The sequence below is a fragment of the Arachis stenosperma genome, chromosome 3 (assembly GCF_014773155.1).
Source record: "Arachis stenosperma cultivar V10309 chromosome 3, arast.V10309.gnm1.PFL2, whole genome shotgun sequence".
NCBI classification, from domain to species: domain Eukaryota; kingdom Viridiplantae; phylum Streptophyta; class Magnoliopsida; order Fabales; family Fabaceae; genus Arachis; species Arachis stenosperma.
In genome coordinates, this window is record NC_080379.1 from 137,190,332 (window position 1) to 137,200,420 (window position 10,089).

Consider the following 10,089-nt stretch of genomic DNA (forward strand, 5'->3'; position numbering starts at 1 on the left):
GACCTGTTGAGTCAACACTTTGTTCTGTGCCAGTATGGCATTCAGAGCATCAATTTCAAGAACTCCTTTCTTCTGAGGTATCCCATTGTTCACGGAATTCCTTTCAGAAGTGTACATGAACTGGTTATTTGCAACCATGTCAATGAGTTCTTGAGCCTCTTCAGGCGTTTTCTTCAGGTGAATAAATCCACCTGCAGAATGGTCCAATGACATTTTCAAAAATTCAGAGAGACCATAATAGAATATATCTAATATGGTCCATTCTGAAAACATGTCAGATGGACATCTTTTGGTCAGCTGCTTGTATCTTTCCCAAGCTTCATAGAGGGATTCACCATCTTTTTGTTTAAAGGTTTGAACATCCACTCTCAGCTTGCTCAGCTTTTGAGGAGGGAAGAATTTATCCAAGAAGGCAGTGACCAGCTTATCCCATGAGTCCAGGCTATCCTTAGGTTGTGAATCCAACCATATTCTAGCTCTGTCTCTTACAGCAAAAGGGAAAAGCATGAGTCTGTAAACTTCAGGATCAACTCCATTCGTCTTTACAGTCTCACAGATCTGCAAGAACTCAGTTAAAAACTGATAAGGATCTTCAGATGGAAGTCCATAAAACTTGCAGTTTTGTTGCATTAATGCAACTAGCTGAGGTTTCAGCTCAAAGTTATTGGCTCCAATGGCAGGAATGGAGATGCTTCTTCCATCAAACTTGGACGTTGTCTTTGCGAAGTCACTAAGCATTCTCCTTGCATTATTATTATTTTCGGCTGCCATCTCCTTCTCTTGTTCAAAAATTTCTAAAAGGTTGCTTCTGGATTGTTGTAATTTAGCTTCTCTTAATTTTCTCTTCAGAGTCCTTTCAGGTTCTGGATCAATTTCAACAAGAGTGCCTTTATCCCTGTTCCTGCTCATATGAAAGAGAAGAAAACAAGAAAAGAAAGAGGAATCCTCTATGTCATAGTATAGAGATTCCTTTATGTTAGTAGAAGAAGAAAGGGGTAGAAGAGTGAAGAAGGATGGATTCGGATTTTTAGATGAAGAGAGGTGAAGAGAAGTGTTAGTAATTAAATAATTAAATAGAAGAAGAAAAGAGAAGGGAAATTTCGAAAATAATTTTGAAAAATGGGTTAGTAATTTTTGAAAATTAAAGATAAAATATAATTGAAATTAAAATTTAAAACAATTAATTAATTAAAAAGAATTTTTGAAAAAGAGAGAGGTATTTTCGAAAATTGAAGAGGGAAAAGTAGTTAGGTGGTTTTGAAAAAGATAAGAAACAAACAAAAAAGTTAGTTAGTTGATTGAAAAAGATAAGAAGATAATAAGTTAGATAAGATATTTTGAAATCAAATTTTGAAAAAGATAAAATTTTGAGAAGGATAAGATAAAAAGATAAGATAAAAAATTTTAAGAAAAAGATATTTTGAAAAAGATTTAATTTTTAAAAAGACTTAACTAACAAGAAACTACAAGATAAGATTCTAGAATTTAAAGATTGAACCTTTCTTAACAAGAAAGTAACAAACTTCAAATTTTTGAACCAATCACATTAATTGTTAGCTAATTTTCAAAAATTAGATATAAAGATAAGAAAAAGATTTTGAAAATATTTTGAAAAAGATTTTTTTGAAATTTTCGAAAATAATAAAAAAAATTGAAAAAGATATGATTTTGAAAAAGATTTTTAAAAGATAAGATTTTTAAAATTGAAATTTTGACTTGACTTGTAAGAAACAACTAATTTTGAAAATTTTTGACCAAGTCAATCCCAAAATTTCGAAATTTTGGAGGGAAATAAGGAAAAGATATTTTTTGATTTTTGAATTTTTTAATTATGAGAGAGAAAAACAACAAAAATACTCAATGCATGAAATTTTTAGATCAAAACAATGAATGCATGCAAGAATGCTATGAATGTCAAGATGAACACCAAGAACACTTTGAAGATCATGATGAACATCAAGAACATAATTTTGAAAAATTTTTGATGCAAAGAAAACATGCAAGACACCAAACTTAGAAATCTTTAATGCATGGACTCTAACAAACAAAAAATGCATATGAAAAACAACAAACAACACAAAACAAGAAATCATCAAGATCAAACAAGAGGACTTATCAAGAACAACTTGAAGATCATGAAGAACACTATGAATGCATGGGATTTTCGAAAAATGCAAGAAAAAATTTTAAAAGCATGCAATTGACACCAAACTTAAAAATTGACTCAAGACTCAAGCAAGAAACACAAAATATTTTTTATTTTTATGATTTTCTAATTTTTTGGGATTTTTATTAATTTTTTTTTCGAAAATAATGTTAGGAAAACGAAAATAAAAGAAAAAATTTTGAAAAATATTTTTGAAAAGAAAATTACCTAATCTGAGCAACAAGATGAACCGTCAGTTGTCCATACTCGAACAATCCCCGGCAACGGCGCCAAAAACTTGGTGGACGAAATTGTGATTACATCAATGTAGTATTCTTTGTTGTTGTATGGAATCATTATTATGGCACTTATGTGTGGACACAACTCCGTTCAACTAACCAGCAAGTGTACTGGGTCGTCCAAGTAATAAACCTTACGTGAGCAAGGGTCGATCCCACAGAGATTGTTGGTATGAAGCAAGCTATGGTCACCTTGTAAATCTCAGTTAGGCAGATTAAAACTGTTTATGGTTTCGAAAATAGAAATAAGAAAATAGAAGAAATAAAAGGGATAGAATACTTATGCAGATTCATTGGTGGGAATTTCAGATAAGCGAATGGAGATACTGTATGCTCAAGGACGCCTGCTATCCTCCTGCTTCAACTCAATCCTTCTTACTCCTTTCCATGGCAAGCTGTGTATAGGGGGTCACCGTTCGACGATGGCTACTTTCAATCCTCTCGGGAAAATGGTCCTCTGCGGCTGTCACTCGCATGGCTAATCGTCTGGAGGCATCACCTGGCCGAAGGCTACATCCCATCCTCGCAGTGAAAACTACGCTCACGCGCTCTGTCACAGCACGGCTAATCACTGGTTGGTTCCCGCGCCTACTGGAATAGAATCCCTTGATTCTTTTGCGTCTGTCACTAACGCCCAGCACTTGCGAGTCTGAAGCACGTCACAGTCATTCATTACCCGAATCCTACTCGGAATACCACAGACAAGGTTAGACTTTCCAGATCCTCATAAATGCCGCCATCTATCTAGCTTATACCACGAAGATTCTGTTGGGGAATCTAAGAGATACACATTCAAGCTCTATTGCATGTAGAACGGAAGTGGTTGTCAATCACGCGCGTTCATAAGTGAGAATGATAATGAGGGTCATATAATCATCACATTCATCATGTTCTTGGGTGCGAATGAATATCTTGGAATAAGAATAAGAGAGATTTGAATAAAAGAAAATAGAATTGCATTAATACTTGAGGTACAGCAGAGCTCCACACCCTTAATCTATGGTGTGCAGAAACTCCACCGTTGAAAATACATAAGTAAAAGGTTCAGGCATGGCCGAATGGCCAGCCCCCATGGTCTAAGAACTATGCGTTCAAAGATGATCAAATACATTAGTTAAATGTTCTATTTATAATAAACTAGCTCCTAGGGTTTACATGAGTAAGTATTTGATGCATAAATCCACTTCCGGGGCCCACTTAGTGTATGTTTGGGCTGAGCTTGATCAATCCACGAGCTGAGGCTTCTCTTGGAGTTGAACTCCGAGTTATGACGTGTTTTGGGCGTTCAACTCCGGATCATGACGTTTTTCTGGCGTTTAACTCCAGACAGCAGCATGTACTTGGCGTTCAACGCCAAGTTACGTCGTCAATTTCCGAATAAAGTATGGACTATTATATATTGCTGGAAAGCTCTGGATATCTACTTTCCAACGCCGTTGAGAGCGCGCCAATTGGAGTTCTGTAGCTCCAGAAAATCCATTTCGAGTGCAGGGAGGTCAGATTCCAACAGCATCAGCAGTCCTTTTGTCAGCCTTTTTCAGAGTTTTGCTCAAATCCCTCAATTTCAGCCAGAAATTACCTGAAATCACAGAAAAACACACAAACTCATAGTAAAGTCCAGAAATGTGAATTTAACATAAAAACTAATGAAAACATCCCTAAAAGTAGCTTAAACTTACTAAAAACTACCTAAAAATAATACCAAAAAGCGTATAAATTATCCGCTCATCATCTTCCAATTCAGATAATAAGAATCTAATCTTCCAATTCTGAAATTCAGATAATAGGAATCTAATCTTCCAATTCTGAAATTGTACTTCAGTGTTAAATTGTTAATTATATCTAAGGTCTCAAGAAATTTTACAATTACGAACCAATAAATTAATCTTATTAGAAAGTACAAGAATTATTATAGGGAATCAATATATTGAAGCCTCATGGAAAAAGTGCTAGAGACAGCTTTTTGATATATATATTTGAGTTCTGCTAACTGAACTTTGGAGTGAAAGTTTTATATAGTTCTTCTAACTGAAAGGAAAGAGCTTTTCAAGACCTAGTTGGTGGGAAAGTCCAGTGTTACCCCCAATGTTTCAACCTCTTTCATTGAGACATTTGAAGCCAATGAGCTTCTCAAGGTATCAATTTCAATTTCCCTGTTAATTGTGTTGTTATTGTTGTTGGAGGAACATGCTTGAGAGATTGTCTCGCTTCAGTATTGTTATGCTTGCCATGTGTTTGATGAATTTTCTGAGAGAGATGGAAAAGAGCGGAACTTGTTTTCTGTGTTTCCTTTTCCCAATTCACAAGATTTAGGTACTTTTCCTCTTGGATTGCTTATGAAATTGGGTGTAAGTTTTCTCATGTTTTGCATTTGTGATTGGTAGTATTTTTCCTTGCTTGAAGTTGTTAGTTATTATTAAACCATGTAAAACCATCAAAGGAAATGCTTAAAAGGACTATGGCACGTAATGTTATTATATCATGGAATTGCATGCAAAACATGGATAAACTGTGTTAGACAGCTTTCCTTTGTCTCTTTGGTTTTCCATGTACTGCTTAAATTGGTCGGATTATTGAGTGGTTGGGAAGTGGGAGTTGAGCTACTTTGCATGCTTATTGTGATTAATTATTTAACTGCAGAGAGGATAATATTTGTAGGGTTTATACTTTATACCATATGTCTACTGTGCTAAGAACTTATTCAGAGTGAGGTTAGTATTTGTTATGCTGTTCAAACATTTTTGAACTTTTTTGGCTTTTAAAAGTAATAATAGTTATGGTAAACATAATCAGTTTCTGTACAAACACTTGAATTCTAATAATTTGTAATTGCGATTTTGAATGGCATTTGCAGATTAAAATACATAGGAGTTGCCCTGGTGAGTTGGAAGATGTGGTGAAGCAGCTAGAACGTGCAACCAGATTAGTGGCAGTTGGTAAAATTGGTCGAACCCTGATTATATATATATATATATATATATATATATATATATATATATATATATATATATATATATATATATGAGTTCTGCTAACTGAAAGAAGCTAAAGCTGGGGACATAAACATGCAGGTCTTGGTAGGTCAGAAGTATTACAGTGGTTATGGTGTTCCCAGAGTTGACTCCGTTGGTAACTTCTTCTCCGGCAAAGACCAGCTTCTCCACTAACCGAATCAAATCGAATCAAACACTTTATATATAGGGTTGCATAGATCTTCAATCTTTTGATCTATTCGCACTCCACTAGCCAGGTTAGCCCTAACTCCATCCCCTATTTCTCTCGCTAATTTTTCATTCCAAATGCGTTATTGTGCAGTGTCTTGCTCTGATCTCAAAATTCGATTTGAAATAGTGCCGATTAGTGGTCAATTTCTATCAATTTTGTATACTTGAACATATCTCAAGAAAAACTGTCTAATTTGCTAAATATGATAAGTTAAAGAGGGCCAAATATCATAATCTGAAAGCACTATTTTCCTCTTCATGTAAGCACTAGTTAATTTTAAATTGTCAACTTGTGGTATTTTACTTGATAATTTATTCTGTGGACCTTGACAAGGTTGAGGATCAAGATGATATTAAAAATGTCCCTGCTTTTGTGGGAAGTGGGACTAAGGTTAAAGAGAAGAAACTAACACATCAGGATGACTCAGATGAGGAAAGGAAATCAGAACCAACGTCCACTGACATTAATGCATCAGAACTTCCACCTCATATCCTTCTTGAATTTTATGCAGGAGAAATGTTTGTCATAACACCTATTTTTGAATGTTATGCAGGTTATTGCAAAGAGGTTGTTGGAATCAAAACAAAACACACCACACTTGTATTTATCATCAGGTTTTAATTCTCCTATGCCTTTCATATTAGTCCAACCTAATTCATATGTACACTAACTAGCTATTATATCTTTTCACTGCCATGAGTTAGATGTTACTTTGGATCCTCTTCTCTCCCTTAGAAAAGATCTTAAAGGTATGGACTAGTAAATCTTATTTTTTGTTTATTTTCTTATGATTATGGAATGTCATAAAATACTAAAGAATTTTTCAATAAAGTTACATAGTCTTAAGTGGATTCTCTTAAGTGGATTCAGGTGTAGGTTATCAATTGCAAAAGGGAACTGTAGAAATAAATGGTCATGGTTTATAATTGCTGTTGTTTATACATAAATATTTTTTTCTTATAGCCTAACAATATTTGTTACTGATGTTCATATACCTTCTTAAAAGGATTATGTTGATCTTAAATCAAAGAAGGCAAAGGTCCTTGTTGAGGTAAATCTATATTGTGCCCTTCAATTGAAAGGCAAATTCAGTTGCCAAATATTAGTATAGTTGTGCCCTTCAATTGAATAAGCCATTAGATTTTTTTGTGCCAGAATTTCTTGTGCCAAAAAGGGAAGCATCAATGAGAATTTCTTTGTGCCAGAATTTCTTGTATATCAAGAATGATGTTGTATCATCAAACTTAACTCCTTGAGGCACCAAATTTAAGAGAACAGTGGTTTTCTCTAGTTGATGATTTGCTGCATTAGCTCCAACAATGCGAACCTGGTTACGACTCAACAAAAGACTGGCTGCAATTTCCTCAGCTAGCTTGAAAACCAAAGGGAAGAACTTGTATATTGCAATGCTGATGTGGAGTTTAACTTGAAGTGGCCACACAACCACAAGGAGATCCAGGAGGTGTATTTGTCAATGGCTCTGAGCAAGTCACCATCATACAATCTAAAAGGAATAGGATCAATATAAAATCTTGTTTGTTTAAATTGTTGAAAATGAAGGAACTAGTAGTGTCAATGAGTAATGTAAATAGTTATAGTTCTGTCAATGGTTTATTTTTTTGGGTACCTTTTTATGATAGTGAGATATTGGCCAATGATATTGAAAAATATCATCCAATTTTATAGGTATCATGTAATGAATATTATGTTTATCTATATGATTTTTGGTCTCTTTTTTTTTTCAATTTACAGTGTGTTTGATGGAGGAAATTTAAAAAATAAACCTAAAGTATTCATTTTGCAATGGAAAAATTTTAAAAAAATTTCTATTTTACTTTACCGACGAATTTACAGACGGATTTTCTGTCTGTAATCATAGTATGAGATGATTTTCCAAGGTTCAAATTACAGACGAAAAATCTGTCAGAAAATCCGTCTGTAATTACAGACAAAAAATCCGTCTGAAAATTCGTCTGTAATTACAGACGAAAAATCCGTCGAAAAATCCGTCTGTAATTACAGACGGAAAATCCGTCGGAAAGTTCGTCGCCTTTGGGAAATGGATAGAAAATTTACAGAGGAAAAATCCGTCGGTAACTGGTAAAAATCTGTCTGTAATTTTCCGACCGAAAAAAATCCGTCGGTAAATAATTTCCGACGGGACTTTTACAGAGGGACAAAATCCGTCGGTAACCAAAAATCCGTCGATAATAAAGACTAAATCCGTCTGTAAATCTGTCTGTATTAATTCATTTTCTAGTTGTGATTTTGTCATCGTTGCTCTCTCTGCCTCCAGCAACAGCTATTGATGTTCCGAAAACCACCAATAGCCACCTCCAGCCACCTGTCTCCCTTCTCCGGTTACATTATCATTTTCTAATTAATTTTTTTTTGTCAAATTTAGGATTAATTTAGATTTTAGTTGTTAATTAGTATTATGATTTGAGTTTTTGAGTTGATTAACGTTTTAGGTATTATGATTTATGTTCTTGAAGTTTGTTCAAATGATTGAGTCCAAGTTGATTAAAGATTAAAAAAGGATTAAAAGTTCTACAATTAAAATTTATTAGTAACAATCTAACAATGCTTGAAGCCTCTTGGTGGGTGGATTAGGATTTGAACCCTTGTTTGTTGCCTTAATGATTGAAAAAATTAATAACTTAAAGAAAATTAAAGATAGCAAATCAAGAAAATTTATGTTGAGTAAATTTTTTGATATTTAAAAAGTTGAGTAGGGTTGAGAGAAATTTAATTTGGATGAAACCCTTGAAAGGTGGAGAAATCTGGATTTTAGGAGAAATTATGTCAATTTTTATAACATTTTGAATGAAAATGAAAAATAAGAATGACAGAAATTGTTGTTGCAAACTTGAATTTTATAAGGTTTTAATTTGATTAATTCTAAGTAAAGAATTATATTTTTGAAAGTTTTAGTGAAAGTTAATGGATACAAATTTAAATTTAATTCGTATGTTCTTTGCAGACATGACGACAGGTAGAAGTGTCACGAATTGGCCTCGTGGTCATGGTAGTGAGAGGATGTCTACTGGTACCCCTGTGACTTCTTGGTCATCGTCTTCTACTCTGAATTTACTAGGACGTCACAGGCAATGGGTGCACAGAATTAACCGTTCATAATGGTCCCCTACTCTCAACTATGTAGCTCCTGCTGTTGCACCACCCTTATAACTGGGAAGTCGTCTAGCTGTTTCACCAGAGTGGACTCCTCCACCACCTCCATCCAGTCTGTAGCCCACCATTTTGACAACAATGACATCTCCAGCGATAGACACCGCGGTGTCAGAATTCTCTTACGGAGCCAAGTTAGATGGCCCTCCACCAACTTCCATCGTACGGATGATGATTTGGCCTGATAGTTTGGCAGCATGAGTACTATTTTAAGTCTTTTATATGCATACTATTTTAGTTAGTTAGTTTAATTTTAGTTATACTCAATTTTTTTAGTTTTAGTGGATTTGGGTTGTTAAGATCGGTTAGATTTAGGTAAATGGATTTAGGTTGTTAAGATATTTAGTTTTATATGCATACTACTTGATTGTTGATGAATGTTGCTACTTAAGTCATATAATTCCATATTGGTTTATTTTGTGAATTGTTTAGGGTTCATTGTTGATAGATAGAGTTTGTGGCGTATTCTATTTATAGATGAAACTCTATCGAAATTTCTAAAAAATCTAAATATAATTGAAGTTTATAGATTACTTCAAATAATTTGTTAGTAAACTACTAATCTTAAGTTTTTCATTAATAGGTTTGCGCCAAACAATAATTCATGTGCACAGGAATGTACTAATGTCATCAAGCTTATGTACGACCATCTGTGGCTGAGCTACACGAAAATCCCTGCTGAGACTAGAGACGATGGTTTCAGAAGTGGACGGTAAAAACTCTACTTATTCAAACCTTACTTAGTTTATATCCTCTATTTTATTTAATTATGTATTTAATTTCAATTAACTATTGCTAAATGTTCTCTGTGCAGGAAAAATTTATATTGGACAAGACGCACAATGTCATGATTAGGAAGATCTTCGACCGTTAGATGGTTAGGTGGCTGCAGCAGATGATGGAGGAAGTACGTGAGCAACGCAACCACCTCATTATTTGACTCCGCCTAGACCTTAAGAAGGCATTGTACGTCCATTGGGAGACTCATGAGGGGTTCAAATGTCACTATCTCACAAACAGAACTAACAGAGTATCGGTCAGGTTATCAAAGTATACTAGTGGGTCAGCAACGTTTATGAAGACAAAGGCCAGGCTGGTATGTAATTTGTTTCAATTTGTTATTAAGTTCATTTTGTTTTTGAAATATAATGTCATTATAACATGATTTAAAATGTTGTTTCAACCTACGTAGTCTAAGTAGTTGACTCCTAATGTGATGATGGCAGAGAC

The 10,089-nt window shown here is 34.3% G+C and overlaps 1 non-coding gene across 1 annotated transcript; it reads left to right on the forward strand.

Annotated features, from left to right (window-relative positions):
* Positions 1-271: 271 nt before the first annotated feature.
* Positions 272-375, forward strand: LOC130972049 (small nucleolar RNA R71). Its single transcript, XR_009083251.1, has one exon. It is a non-coding gene; the product is annotated as a small nucleolar RNA R71 (small nucleolar RNA).
* Positions 376-10,089: the final 9,714 nt, after the last annotated feature.